General features: G+C 44.0%; 1 long non-coding RNA gene across 2 annotated transcripts; it reads right to left on the reverse strand.

The window, feature by feature from the left end:
- Nucleotides 1-9298: 9298 nt before the first annotated feature.
- On the reverse strand, nucleotides 9299-11745 carry LOC310688576. 2 transcript variants are annotated; one of them, XR_014517048.1, is made up of 3 exons: nucleotides 11692-11745; nucleotides 9974-10211; nucleotides 9299-9714 (listed from the first exon to the last, which is right to left on the reverse strand). It is a non-coding gene; the product is annotated as an uncharacterized lncRNA (long non-coding RNA). The 2 variants fall into 2 exon arrangements; XR_014517049.1 differs by having other exon boundaries at nucleotides 9974-10257; nucleotides 11692-11731.
- Between the last annotated feature and the right edge of the window lie 3130 nt (nucleotides 11746-14875).

Consider the following 14875-nt stretch of genomic DNA (forward strand, 5'->3'; position numbering starts at 1 on the left):
CTTGGATCAAGTGAATTACCTGACCTTTATTGTGCCCTTTTTAGAATGGCAACAGGAATTAGCTTGACTGGCAGCTTGCCAGTTCTAAATATAGTGTAAATCAAAATATTTAAACTTAAGTAACACAGTTTATACAGAACAGGTATGAATCATTCCAGCACCATGCTGTCTTTACATGATATAAAGCTTACTACACTTTCTTGTATTTTCTTAAAAGGAAATGTAACATCCTTTGAATTTCTGGAGCAACTGGTCACCCAATGGATTTTTAAATGGAAGCACACAAAAGTCTGATGAGATTCTAGTCCATATGATCAAACAAGATTGAAGGGAATTAGTCAAAAATACAATTTTGGGGAACACAAGAGGAAAAGAGGAAAGCCTGGATACAATTACACAGAAAATATTAGTAGTAGTAGTAGTAGTAGTAGTAGTAGTAGTAGTATTTTTTTAAAAAGATGGAGACAAATGTGAACTATTGGGGGAAGGAAATGGCTTTTGCCAGGGAACAATAAGAAGTTTTCCTATGTATTTTGTTTTAGCATTCATGTAAGTGTATCTCCAATCTTTCCAATTATTTCACCATTCCCTACCTACCACAAAAAATATCAGTAAGTAGTTCCATCCTTCCATGTGTATCATTGTTGGTCCATCTTCAACTTCCACAATGGATTACTTGGCCTGGTGGTGATTGACAAATCTTGACAGTTTGCCCAGTGCTATTTCTCAGTACAGTGGAAGACTTCAGGGGTCTCAAATTTCAGGGGTGCCCAGTGCGAAATTTGGCGCCCCCTGCCTCTCACACCCCATTCTAAATAATAACGGTGGTGTCCCCTGCAGCGCCCCCTAAAACGGCCTCTGCTCACCATATCTTGTTCCTGGGGCAGCCACTTAACCATTTTATTATTGGTTGAGAACCTTCTTCGTCCTGCATGGGCAAACTTCCAAAGACTGCAGGCCAGTGGTGGATTTGGCCAGAGGCAAAAGTAGACAGAGCAGCAGCCATACAGAAGTAAGATGTTTCCACATGCACCCAAGCAAGCAAGAGGGATTCTTAGGACACATTCTTTGTAATGGACACATTCCATCCAGTCAAAAGCAATCTGGGTCAGTATGGAGCAGCGCAGTGTGAGATGTGGCCTGGGGAGGGTCCTGAACAGAGAAACCTGGAGGGCTGAATTCAGCCTCTAAGGCTGAGGAGACACACACAGATTTACATTACAATCATCTTACTAAAGAGATGGTTTTGTACTTTTCCTACTTCCTGATTCTGCCTCATTTCCCTGATTGGCTAGCAGATGTGTGAAACTGAGCCTATTAATGTTTGATGTATCACAGTATTTTAATATTCTTTTGGAAGCCGGCCAGAGTGGCTGGGGAAGCCCAGCCAGATGGGCAGGGTATAAATAATAAAATATTGTAGTTGTTGTTGTTGTTGTTTTTCAAAATCTTTATAAACAACTTGGATGGAGGAATTGAGGGGATGCTCATCAAATCTGCAGATGACACCAAACTGGGAGGGGTAGCTAATACTGCAGAATACAGAATTGTGATTCAAAATGACCTTAACTGGGCCCAAACTAACAAAATGAATTTCAGTAGGGACAAATGCCAAGTTCTGCATTTAGGCAGAAGAACCAGCTGCAGATGGGGGACACCCGGCTTACTAGCAGTGAAAAAGATCTAGAGGTCTTGGTGGACCACAAGCTTAACATAAGTCAACAATGTAATGCAGCATCAAAAAGCCAATGCTATTCTAGGCTGTATCAATGGAAGTATAGTGTCCAAATTAAAGGAAATAATAGAACCATTGTATTCTGCCTGGGTCAGACCACACCTGGAATACTGTGTCCAGTTCTGGACGCCACTATTTAAGTAGGATATTGACAAGTTGGAACATGTGTACAGAAGGGAACTGGGTCTGGAAACCAAGCTTTATGTAGAATGGTTGAAGGATCTAGGTATGTTTAGCCTGGAAAAGAAAAATCTGAGAGGAGATATGATAGCCATCTTCAGTTATCTTAAGGGTTGTCACATGGAAGATGGAGCAAGCTTGATTTCTCCTGTTCTTGGGGGTAGGACTGAACCAGTGGCTTCACGTTACAAGAAAGGAGATTCTGATTAAACATCAGAAAGAGCTTTTTGACAGCAGGACAGAGTCCCAGAGAGCCAGTGGTGTAGTGGTTAGGAGCGATAGACTTGTAATCTGGGGAACCGGGTTCGCGTCTCTGCTCCTCCACATGCAGCTGCTGGGTGACCTTGGGCTAGTCACACTTCTTTGAAGTCTCTCAGCCCCACTCACCTCACAGAGTGTTTGTTGTGGGGGAGGAAGGGAAAGGAGAATGTTAGCCGCTTTGAGACTCCTTCGGGTAGTGATAAAGCAGGATATCAAATCCAAACTCCTCCTCCTCCTCCTCCTCCTCCTCCTCCTCCTCTTCTTCTTCTTCTTCTTCACATCATGTGCCTCCATCAACAACAGGAAGCAGAGAAGAGGCTCCTCTGAAGATCTGCTATCCAAGGGCTAAACTATGGGTGGCGGTGGCAGAGATGTGCTTCTTCTTCTTCTTCTTCTTCTTCTTCTTCTTCTTCCCTCAGGAGGTTGTGGACTCTCCTTCATTGCAAATTTTTAAGCAGAGGTTGGATGGCCACCTGTCATGGATGCTTTAGTTGAGATTTCTGCATGACTCTCGGTATCCCTTCCAACTCTACAGTTCTGTGACTCTGTGAATGGTTGATTGCTTGCCTTTCCACCCTACCTTTCCACCAAGGAGCTGAAGGTGTGCATAGTTCACACCTTCTCATTTGATCCTCGCAGTAACCCTGTGAGGTAGGTTAGGCTGAGAGATGATTGCTGGCCCTAGATCACCCAGTGGACTTCATGGCTTTGTGGGGATTTGAACCCTAGTCTCCCAGGTCCTAATCCAACACTCTAACCACTATGCCATACTGACTCAAATTAAAGTTCATGGATGATCCGCATGGCACAGACATTTAACATTTCACTTTGGCTCATCCTCTGTTTAGCCAAGATGAGCAATTAAGTGTCAAGTGTGTCATTCACACCTAATCAGAAGAAACCACTCCGGAAAACGTCCTTAATAATGGAACTCATTTAGTTAGATTGCATGCTCAGTTTGGAATTATAACAGCAGATACCTCCAATTGTATTCCATCTCTGCTTATTGTGAGGAAAAACATTTTCTTTTAAAATTTCCATGTGTGGGCCATTCTTGTAGAACTTTATTGATATGCCAAGTGTTTGCGGTCTTGGCTTCCTTGGGAATTTAGGCTGTGGGATAAATTAAAAACTAGTGACAACCATCTTAAAAAGAAAGCAAACTTAATGTCCTTTCCTTTCCTTTTAAAATGCTTTAGTTTTGCATGTTATGCTGAGCAGTTTCCTCTAGGATTTGCCATCAACTGGACTGGTCCATTTCATTGATGACAGACTCTTACAACATTCAAGTAATTGAGAGGCAGGGAGAGGAGGGAGGGAGAGAGAGAGATTAATAGGGTAGGACAAGCTTCCCTGCGTACCATAGTAGGACATACGTTTTCATAAAAATCCAATGAGCAAAAAAAATTAAGAATACTCAGAATATGACATTTTCCAGGATCACACAGCTGTGTTAAATCTGCTAAGACTACAGACTGGATTTCATCATAAATCAGCAAATACCATACAAATGGAAAGATATTTTTATAGGGCTTTTACTTGAAGTCTTTGGGCTTAACCTTCTTAAAAAATTGGAGGGATGTGTGAGCTTTGAGCCAAAGTCACTATTTGTCTCCAGTGCTTTATGCCAAAGATAAATATTGGATTAATTGTCTTCATCATCAGCTCAAACCACTTAAGGGTTATCTCTGCAGTCTAATGACCAGGCAGCTGAAAACAAAACACACAAAAAATGATGTAGTTTAAAAGCCCATAAACCACTTGTTATAGTCATTACATCCAGCACATTAACATGTTTTAGCCAGATTGTCTTCCTGCACATCTAAAGGAAAGCATACATTGAGTAAGCTGCAACATTCCTAATGAATATTGAATCATTCAACTTTTACCTACTTAGCTCAGTTTTTGTGTGTACAAGTTGTAGAGTGAGTGCTTCGTTATTTTTATATATATTATTGCTATTGTTATTAATTTATATTCCACTCTTCCTCCCGAAGAAGAGTGGCAAACAGGGTGGCAAACAGATGCACATTTTTTTTTAGAAAAACTTACAGATAGCTAAAGGACCCCTGACCATTGGGTCCAGTCGTGCCCGACTCTGGGGTTGTTGCGCTCATCTCGCTTCATTGGCACAGGGAGCCAGCGTACAGCTTCCGGGTCATGTGGCCAGCATGACTAAGCCGCTTCTGGCAAACCGGAGCAGCGCATGGAAACGCTGTTTACCTTCCTGCCAGAGCGATACCTCTTTATCTACTTGCACTTTGATGTGCTTTCGAACTGCTAGGTTGACAGGAGCAGGGACCGAGCAATGGGAGCTCACCCCGTCGCGGGGATTCGAACCGCCAACCTTCTGATCGGCAAGTCCTAGGCTCTGTGGTTTAACCCACAGCGCCACCCGTGTCTGTTACAGATAGCTGCAACAACACAATTCAAGCATTTCAGTCTGTAGGTGTTACAGACAAATAAGGAAAGTGTACTACCGCAGACTGTATGGTGATGAAGTGCAAAGGAATATCGTCAAGCAAATAAATGAAGCAAAATCACCTGATTACAGTCACATTAAAATATCCGTTACCTAAAACATTTTCAAGATGACACCCCCACCCACAGACTCAAAGTTAAATATTAACTTCAGCACTGGTGATACAGAAGTTTCCTCCATGGCACCTCAGGAAAAGCAGGCTAGCTTAGGGGACATGGAGTGGGCAGCAGGGAACACATTGTTCTGTCCTCTTCCAGCTCCCTGCTGCTCCCACCCCTACCCTTTAGCTCCCTCAAACCTGAGTCATCTGCCCCACTTTGACTAATGATAGGGCCGGCACTGATCATGGCACACTTGTCCCTTATGTGTGCGCCTCTCTCTCTCCTGTTCCCTCCTTTCCCATTTTTTGAAAAGGTTGTTTCTAGGCAGCAAAGAGGAAGAAGTGGGATTTGGGTTGGCAACTAAGAATTAACTGAAGATATAGGAGCTCTGAATGTGGCCCAAGGAAGCATTCAACGTTGCCCATTACAAGTGTCTGCAGGCTTCGGTACTTATTGAGGAAGGCGATTTGCTGCTTTGGGTCAACATTCATTTTATTTAGGACCAACAGTGTGCTAAAAAAAGGATGCTGAGGCAAAGGAGAGTGTCTGTACTGAGGAAAGTGCAGTACAGTAGTACCTCGTGTTGAGAACTTAATTCGTTCTGGAGGTCCGTTCTTAACCTGAAACTGTTCTTAACCTGAGGTACCACTTTAGCTAATGGGGCCTCTCGCTGCCGCCACACGATTTCTGTTCTCATCCTGAAGCAAAGTTCTTAACCCGAGGTACTATTTCTGGGTTAGCAGAGTCTGTAACCTGAAGTGTCTGTAACCCGAGGTACCACTGTATTGGGAACCTTTTGAACTACTGACTGTTTACAGTACCTGTGATGAATATAGGGGTTGCTCGTGCATAAGTTGCCGCCACTCCTGGCTAAGTTGGCTTGTTAAACCTTTTCTGTCTGGACAGCCCTTCACTTCGTGGCTGCCTCAGTCGCTAGCAGAATCCGTCAGTGGGCGTTTCTTAAACCTTTTCCAGCATAAAAGCTGTTTGACGCCAAGTCTCCCCCTACTCTCCCTGCGCGGAAGTCTTCCGCGCAGGGAGGGTGTGGGTAGCGGAGGACCATGCTCTCCCCGCTGGTGTCCAGCGAAGAGTCCTGGAGCCCTCTCGCCGATTCCCCCATCTGCCCCCCTTTATCCCTGGGGTTGCGCTGATTTCCTTTCCCCGCTGATGATCTACCTCTCTCCCTGCTGGGTCCCTCTCCAGCATCACTTGAGAGCCTTCCCTCCACCTATGGCTCCGATGTCAGTTCCCTGACAGTACCTGACTGGTTTCTTTTTATCTTGTATGATATTTTTAGACACATTTCTTTAAAGAGGCAGTGAAAAAATGGAGGAGGAAGAAAAGCAAATAGGTTGCTATACAGTTGGACCAGAACCCAACCCAGAGTTAAGCATGCTTTAAGCCCATTGAAATCAATGGGCTTAAGTGTGCCTAACACTGAGCTGGATGGTGGCCTTGGAATGTGAGGCCTGAGGCACGGATCAAGGACACTTGTTGCTACACTCGGGGTTACCTCGGCGCCGTTGGTTATTTCACAGGCTGCCAATATCACTGCAGTTTATGTGCCACAATCATCATTAGTACGGTACTAGTACCAAACACCCACTTCCTATAGGATTCTCCCCGCTGTTTTTCCTCTATGACCAGCAGGGTCTATGTTCTGTTTTAAAAACACAGAAGTATGCTTTTTAGTAGAGGTTATTCAGCAGAGGTTGGATGGCCATGTGTCATGGATGCTTTAGCTGAGATTCCTGAATTGCAGAGGGTTGGAATAGATGAGCCCCTGGATTCCCTCCAATGCTATGATTCTAAGTAGCAATAGTCTATAGTGTTATGAGTTGCAGTGGGGGGGGGGTGTGAGAGAGAGAGAGAGAGAGAGAGAGAAAGAGAGAGAGAGGGAGAGTCTATATGCTAATTCTTGGATCTAGCAAGGATTCAATTGCCAGCAGTGCTATTTTTCTAGAAAAAGAGGTGAACTCCTCTCTTCTCTTATTATGGCAATGGTGCCCACCTGAGAGGTGCCAGAACTGAGTTCCGGTGAGTTGCAGCCAGATAAAGCCCTGATTGCTGGAATATAAGAATAAGAATAAGAATTTATTATTTGTACCATGGCCATCTGGCTGGGTTTCCCCAGCCACTCTGAGCGGCTTCCAACAAAGATTAAAAATACATCAAAATGTCACACATTAAAAACTTCCCTGAACAGGGCTGCCTTCAGATGTCTTCTAAATGTCAGGTAGTTGTTTATCTCTTTGACATCTGATGGGAGGGCGTTCCACAGGGCAGGCGCCACTACCGAGAAGGCCCTCCACCTGGTTCCCTGTAGCTTTGCTTCTTGCAGTGAGGGAACCGTCAGAAGGCCCTCGGCGCTGGACCTCAGTGTCCGGGTAGAACGATGGGGGTGGATACGCTCCTTCAGGTATACAGGACCGAGGCCGTTTAGGACTTTAAAGGTCAACACCAACACTTTGAATTGTGCTCGGAAACATACTGGGAGCCAATGTAGGTCTTTCAAGACCGGTGCTATGTGGTCTCTGTGGCTGCCCCCAGTCACCAGTCTAGCTGCCGCATTCTGGATTAGTTGTGGTTTCCAGGTGACCTTCAAAGGTAGCCCCACGTAGAGCGCATTGCAGTAGTCCAAGCGGGGCAGCTTCTTGATATGGTAATGGCCCCCTAAGCATGGGTCATGAAAGTAACAAAGAAACTGGCAGCAATGATGGTGAAGATTAGATGGACCTGCTCCTACTATTTTGGCTAATGACTCCTCAAAGCTGAAGCCATGGGATTAGGCAGATCTGAACATGTTAGAAGTTAAAGGGGATTGTTTGCTGACTACTAGATTAAAACCATGTGCCTGTTATTAAATTTGATTCTTGTTTTAATATGGAAGGTGGACTGCGATGAAGTTTTCTGTTGTCAGCTCTGCCACCAAAGCTTTCTGTTGCTGGCACAGGTAGGCGTTTGTGGGTTGCATTGTTTATTTTTTATGAATACCATTGTTTTTGTGTGACTGTATATTTTGTGTAAATGTGTTTATATTAAATGTTAAATTTTAATGTATGCTTAAGTCTTTAAATATGCTGTGAGTCACTTGAAGACCTTTTTGTGGAACAAGCTTAATTCATTAATTGATTGGTTGCTGATGGGTAGTATTTAACAAAATATTTGTGCTGACACAAGGATTAGCATTAATGGAATGGGATTTCCTCCCTTCCTCTCCCATGTGCTCCCCATGCCATCTCCAGATCTGTTCTGGAGAGTTGGGGGGAAACCCTGGACAGATTCAGATGGTGGGGGAAGGAGATAAGGGGGAAATATTCTATTGCAGTCCCCACATTAAATGGGGGCACCCTTTGCGTGGTCGTGCGCAGCCCCCAGGACCCTATGCGGCACCATTAGCACAGGCTTGGCTTCGCCTTCCCCAGGTGGGATACCTGGAGGTCTCTGCCTACCTCAGCCAGTTGCCCAATCTCGCCTGGGGAGGCATTGCCAAGGTGATCAGGCCAGGTAGGGGGAGGGACCACCTGCCCACACAATGGGGGGAGGATCTTACCTGGGAATCGTAAGTTGGCTCCAGAGCTTCTCCCACCCTACCCACCCTCAGTTAAGACTTCTTTTGCAGGTTAACCTTTTCTCCACAGGTATGCGGGTGCTGCTACATCAAGGTCGCTGTTGAAGGGCCGGAAAGGAATTCTCCTGCATTAGCAGGTTTGCCTATCCCGTAGCAAAATGTCACAACTTTGGCGGTATCAGGCCTTGGTCGGAATCCTTTAGCCTATCTTCCCTAAATGGGGGTGGGCGTGACCCACGCCCCCCCTTCCTCTTCGCAGCGGCGATACCAGGGTTCCCCGTTAAAGAGGTTGTTTTGAGGCGAGGCTTTGGCCGTACACCTAGAGGTTGTCATTGCTCTCCCCTGCGTAATGGAGGCAGGCTCTCTCTGCTTGAACATATGTTTTCCAGAGCCAGCCCATCCCCACACACACTCTGGATAACCCTGATGTTCCCCAGATCCCTGGCGGGGGACTGGGAAGGATAAACGCCCAATGCCTGAGCCAAGGTCTACCCACATCTGAAACATAATAAAGTTGAGGCCAATTTTAATCCCATAGCACGTTGTCTTGAGTCGTTATTCCACACGGGGGCCTGCTTATAGAACATTCACCTTAGCAACATTGAATACAATCCAGTATTTCATGTAATTTCATGTTAAAAACCATTTAAATTGTTTATGAGCTGGTTATATTATTTCGGTGCATTTATGTGTTTGGTGTTATGACTAATTGGTAAAGAGTCTATGAATGAAACGCACAGCCTTTATTGTTGCTTTGAAAGCATCGCAATTATGTAAAGTTCAACCCAAAACACATTTAATTCCATTGCATAGCACTACTTCTTGCGGACATTAGAGGTTTCAATTTTCTTCTAGTTCTCCAGTGCCCACAAACAACTTTTCCATAATAAACAGAATAAATCCAGGGCTGAGACCCACAGAGCCCTATATCCAAGTGAAATGCACTTCTACCATGTTAAATCTTGTTCTGGGGTGTTCCCTGACCCTTCAAAAACCAGCTTTTCATGGATCCATAGATCAACCCAATACGAATAAAACTAAGAGAGTTGCAGAAGGGAGTATAATCTTAGGATCTGCAAGTTCCACCAAGTGTGTATTTTGGAACAGTGATAAGAGAGGAATTTCTCTCCCATCTCAGTGCTATTACTCATCAGCATTCTCCAACTTCAGATACATAAGTGCATTAACTCGCTTCATTTTGAATAATGTCTCGGCAACTGCTACTACAACAACTAAAGAAAACCAGCTTCATTTAAGAAAGAAGTTATGAAATTAATAATGATTATTAAACCTGCTAAAATTCCATGCTGAAGTTAGCCATGCTATTTCTTTGTGCATTCTGCTGGAAAGCCATTGCTGAATTGGTCTGATGATGAGCAATTGTCTGGAATGCAAGTAGATAAAGGATAATTATGTCTGAGATATGTTGGCATGTGCGTCTTTGTAGGGTGTCATCATGAACTGGGAGAAACCAAAAAAGGAAGTGAGATTACGCACTACATGAGGTTTTCCTCCCTGTTGTGTCTGGAAGACACAGATATCCTTGGAAGACACAGCTGTCAATAGCTACTTCCATACTAGAGGTTGTATTGAAAATAGCACTAAAAAGATGGATCTGTCAGTGCCCTATTCAGCAATCTCACCTCTCATCTTCCTGCGTGTTGTTTTGGGTGTTTCCCCCACCTTCCAGAACAGATTTGAGGACGGCACTGGAGGAAGTAGGAGGGAAGTCCTATTGTACTAGTGGAAATCCTTGTCCTGGCTTCTGTTAGTACAACCAGTTAGGAATTTACTGTGAATTGCAATGCTTCGTTCACTATCTTGCGGGGCGTCCTTTCCCTGTGGTTCTTCCACATTTCTTCAGGTCACAGAAAGTCCAGCCTAGAAGAACAGAACAGTAGCACTATCGCCACACCTTTTCATCTTTCTGTAAGAATTTAGCAGGTATTTAATATATTTTCTGCATCTTCAAACCAGTGCTAAAATAATATATATAAATTTCTTCTTTTAATAAAAGATAAAAATCAATAACAGTATAATGTGTTTTGTTTTTAAAGAAAAAAAATTAAAGTCCTCCATGATTACCTCCATAATAATATTATTTTATTTTTAGGTGCCAGGCTAGATAACATGCCTCTTCAAACAGGCCTTTGGCTGATTAAATAATCTGCAGGCTTTTAAATGTGTCTGTGGGAAGGGCTCTTATGATGAAGGGCGGTATATTAAAAAAAACAAACAATTTATTTAGATGCCATCCACCTGACTGGGCTGCCCCAACCACTCTGGGCAGCTTCCAGCAAATCAAAACACCATTAACCATTGTGGCTAAAATGGAAGTGACAATAAAGGTTGTTGTTGTATTAAATAACATTATAGTCATATGGTATTATAGTGGTCTATCTCACCTTCATTGAAAAACAATAAAAGCAATGGTGTTTTTGTGATGCTTAAAAGATCGATATTAAACAAAACAAAAAATGGCTATAAAACGGTGCCCACCACAAGGTAATATTCTCAGAGTGAATATGTGGTAAGCTTCAAATGGCTCTACCTACACCAGTTATGTCAAACCCACTGGTGTGGATGGAATGCAGTGGGACGCACACATAGAAAAAGTGGAATACTCCCAATGGTGTGGAGAGTCAAGTGAAATTCTTCTTGAAGGGTCACTATTTAGATAGTGCTGCTAGGAGCCACCCATCTGGAAGTAGCCATAGGCTACTGATCATGATGGCTATAAGATGGCTATACTTGCTGGATCAGACCATACAAAGCCCAAAGGTACAGCAGCATTCTCCTCTGCAACTGGCACTGATAATGGAGGAAATATAGCCATCATGACTTAGTGCCCTTAATGGTTCTATCCTCCATGAATGGTAGCTATCTGCAGGCTCAGAGATCAGGATGAGTCCACTGCCCCCATGTCCTGCTTATGGACTTTCAAGGGGCAGGTGACTGACCATCATGGGAAACAAGATGCTGTGTTCTGTGGTTCTGTAGGGTTCTTCTTATGTCCCACTGGACAACCTTGTCCAAGCTTCTGCCCAATGCTCCTTCTCACCCCTTCTGAGCACAGCCACCCCCTCTCAGTCAAGTCCCACAGTTCCTCTCCATTACTATCTTTCCCGTGAGCATCAGCCTATGAGCATCTCAGACCCTCAACCCATAAGGACCTGCTGCCTCTTCTCATTCTGTAACCACCATAATCAGAGTGCTGAAGCGATAAAATAAATATCAGATGCTCTGAACCTATTGTATACATTTAGATAAACTGATTTAACTCAACCTGTCCTGTCTATTTATATAAGACTTCTGGAAGAAGAGGGGCCTCGGATTTAGACAGAAGCCAGGCTTATGATACCTCTCTCAAGCCTCACACATGGCAATCACTGGCCCTTACGCACGGCCCCTCCAAACATGAGTATTTCATCCTTCAGTACTGAGGTCTCTTGGTTGCTAGGTAACAGTCTGAATGAGCTTAGGAGCTACATGTCAGTCGGTGGGCATTATAAAGATGAAAATAGGTGTGAAGGGATTCAGTTCTTTGATGGCAGCTGCCACAAACACCCTTATTTGTGTTTACTCCATTGCAATTCCTAAGAGGAAGGGATATTATTAGGGAGCTTTTTCCCAGGCAAGGTGTTCCAGATTTCCCAAGCACAGTCTATTACCTTTCTTACTCCCTCAGGTTTTGAACAACACTTCTCCTGGCTGCCTTGGCAGAGGAGTAGGGGGACACATGTTACAAATGTGGAACATCATATAGATGGAAATTCTGCAGACAATATAGGCCAGTTAGGGTACTCTTCATTGTATCTCTTCATTTTATAGCTCTATACAACAACCCTGTCAGGTAAATAATGGGGGTGTTGTTAGTGTGCCATTCACCATACTGTGCTACAACCTTGCTAAGCAAACCTTGAAGTGCTGGAGGACTTCAGAAGTCAAGCTGATGCTGTCTCAGAATGAAGAAAAGGAAATAAGAATTGGCCCCATCCCATAGCTTGACCAATCATGACTAGGAGCAGCTAGGAGCTAGTTGGAGTCATAGATCTAAAGAAAGTGTAGACTTGCACATACTGGCCAGCTTCCATTTTGACTTGAAATGTTCATTTTGGGCTTCTCATAAGTACATAAAGGCAAGGAGCAGGTAGGGGAAGCACAGGCCCTTAATGGTGCCCACCTGAGAGGTGCCAGAACTGTGCTCCGGCACGCTCCAGCTGAAAAAAGCACTGACTAATACTAATACTAGACAGCACCTGGCTGCAGGTCAACCAGTTTCATGACAGCAGAAGGGGTTGAGGCCAGGTCTCACCAACCCTGGTCTAATCCAGCTCTGCTGGAAGAGGTTGATGGTAGTTGTAGTCCAAAACATCTGGAGGGCCCTCTTTTGCAAGGCCTCAATACATAATCAGGCACCAAACACTGCTTTTAAGCTTCATTTTTCTCAAATCAACATGCCATGTGCACAGAGAAAAGGAATGTTAGGGTTGCTGTTAACCTAGCAAGCTTTTAAATAGCTCAGCATTTTGGCACGATTGCAAGGTTTCTGTCAGAGGTCCATCAGCATGAAGGGCAGATGGGCAACGGGGACTGAGAAATCTGAACTCACGCTTTTCATAACCATGTGGGAAAATAAAATGTCAATAGATAGCAAAAGCTAACACGTTGGTGTGATGTAAAAGAACTCTTCCTTTCTTATTCTTTTACGCTGCCTGAATCACATGCTCAAGACACCTTCACAACAAGACGGATCCACAGCTTGTAACGTACGAAGAAGGATAAAGCCAGGGCCAGATTTACTGTCATGCAAAGTCAGCTTGTGCAAAAGGCCTCAACGTTTTGATGGCCTAAAAGTCGTTGAAGAACAAACAGGTCCTGCTCAGAAAACTCATCTGTAGCAATCAGCCTTTAATAAACACAGAGAATACTAAAAGAATACAATAAACTACCATAGAATTTGTTTACACCACTTACCTTGTTTGCCCCCTCTCTGTAAGTACTCTGTCTACTCTAGTTAATTAAATATTGTGGAGATGTCAAAATGCCCAGCACATTTTGACCTAAACCAGAGACTATTTTAAGATGAAAATAGTGATCAGCAAAGCTGCATTTCATTATAGGCAAGTAAATCTTGCTTTTTGTATGAGAAATCTGATTAATAGCAAAAGCCAAAGAGAGCAAGCTTCCATCCATCAAATATTTCTCAATTATATTTTGGGTGCCCCTTTCAAAGGTCAGCTATTTGACATAGCAAGACAATTAGTCCTTAACATTTTTCCCTTTTCTAATCAGCTCCATTCATATGACATTTTTGCTCTCCTGAGGATTAGTTCACATAGCTCAAGTATTTTATTGACGTCAATATTCTTGTTATTGGTGTGTTTTTTAAGGACCCTATAATGACTTCAAATGGCCCCAGAGTTTGGTCCCAGGCTTCCGAGATTCCTCAATTCTTTGCAATGATAGGCAACAAGACCCTTGCTTCAGACATGCTGCCTCAAACATCTTAACCATCAGACTGGGATGTTTCTACAGCCAAACTAGTTTGCCAACTAGTTTAAATCCATGCAAAATCATCTCCAACAGAAGGCAGGCCTGCACAACTTTTGACCTTCCAAGCCATACACAGCATGTCACTAGGGATGGGGAATTATATGGTGGGGCATTGATCTCTTTCAGGCCAATCTAGAACCTTGTCCAGATCAATCTTCAAAAATGGCAGGTGTTGTGAGAAAGCCCAGGCCAGGGACTTTGTGCTATCAGCTCCTAAAGGGGGCCTAAAAATACTTTTGCAGTATTCAAATTGCAAACTATCTTGGGAGGTTTGTCAAAAGGCGGTATATAAATGCAATCCATCAATCGCTTCCCCAACCTTTCCCTGCCTTTTGGAAGGGGGGGGGGAGAATAATCTGTGTTTTAATGAGACTCCAGACACACAGGTTATTCACCTTGCAATAACTGTTCTGACCACGATGAGAATATATTCAGATTCAGATTCATTTATACCAGCATTATCAGGGCACACAGGGAACCTTGTTGCTCTTTCCCTCACCTTTAGAAACAGAAGATGAAATAGCAAAGAAGCTAAGGAGATTCCCAATAGGTGGGGGGGGGGGCGCAAAATGCAAAGAAAAGAAAACAAAAAAAGCCAGCCAAGTTGGCAGGAAAACGTAGTACAGTTATGTAATGGGTTTGAGTTACTTGTACGTAAACTGTCCCCGTTAGGGGGCTTAATTGCCTGGGTTAAACCGTCCTGACTGCACAGCCCATCTTAGCGTTGCTGCCTCAGTCGCTAGATGGATCTGTCTGTGGGCGTTTCTTAAACCTTTTCCAGCATAAAAGCTGTTTGACTCCCAGTCGTCTCCACCTCTCACTGCGCGGGAGTCTTCTGTGCAGGGAGGGCGTGGGTAGTGGAGGACCAGTGCTCTCCTCACTGATGTCCAGGGAAGAATCCCGGAGCTCTCCCTCCGCTTCCCCATTTGCCCTCCTTGATCCCTGGTGTTACGCCGATTACCTTCCTCCTCTACCAAGCTGCGTCTCTG

Source organism: Podarcis liolepis (assembly GCF_965112155.1).
Source record: "Podarcis liolepis genome assembly, chromosome: 11".
In the NCBI taxonomy this organism is placed as follows: Eukaryota; Metazoa; Chordata; class Lepidosauria; order Squamata; family Lacertidae; genus Podarcis; species Podarcis liolepis.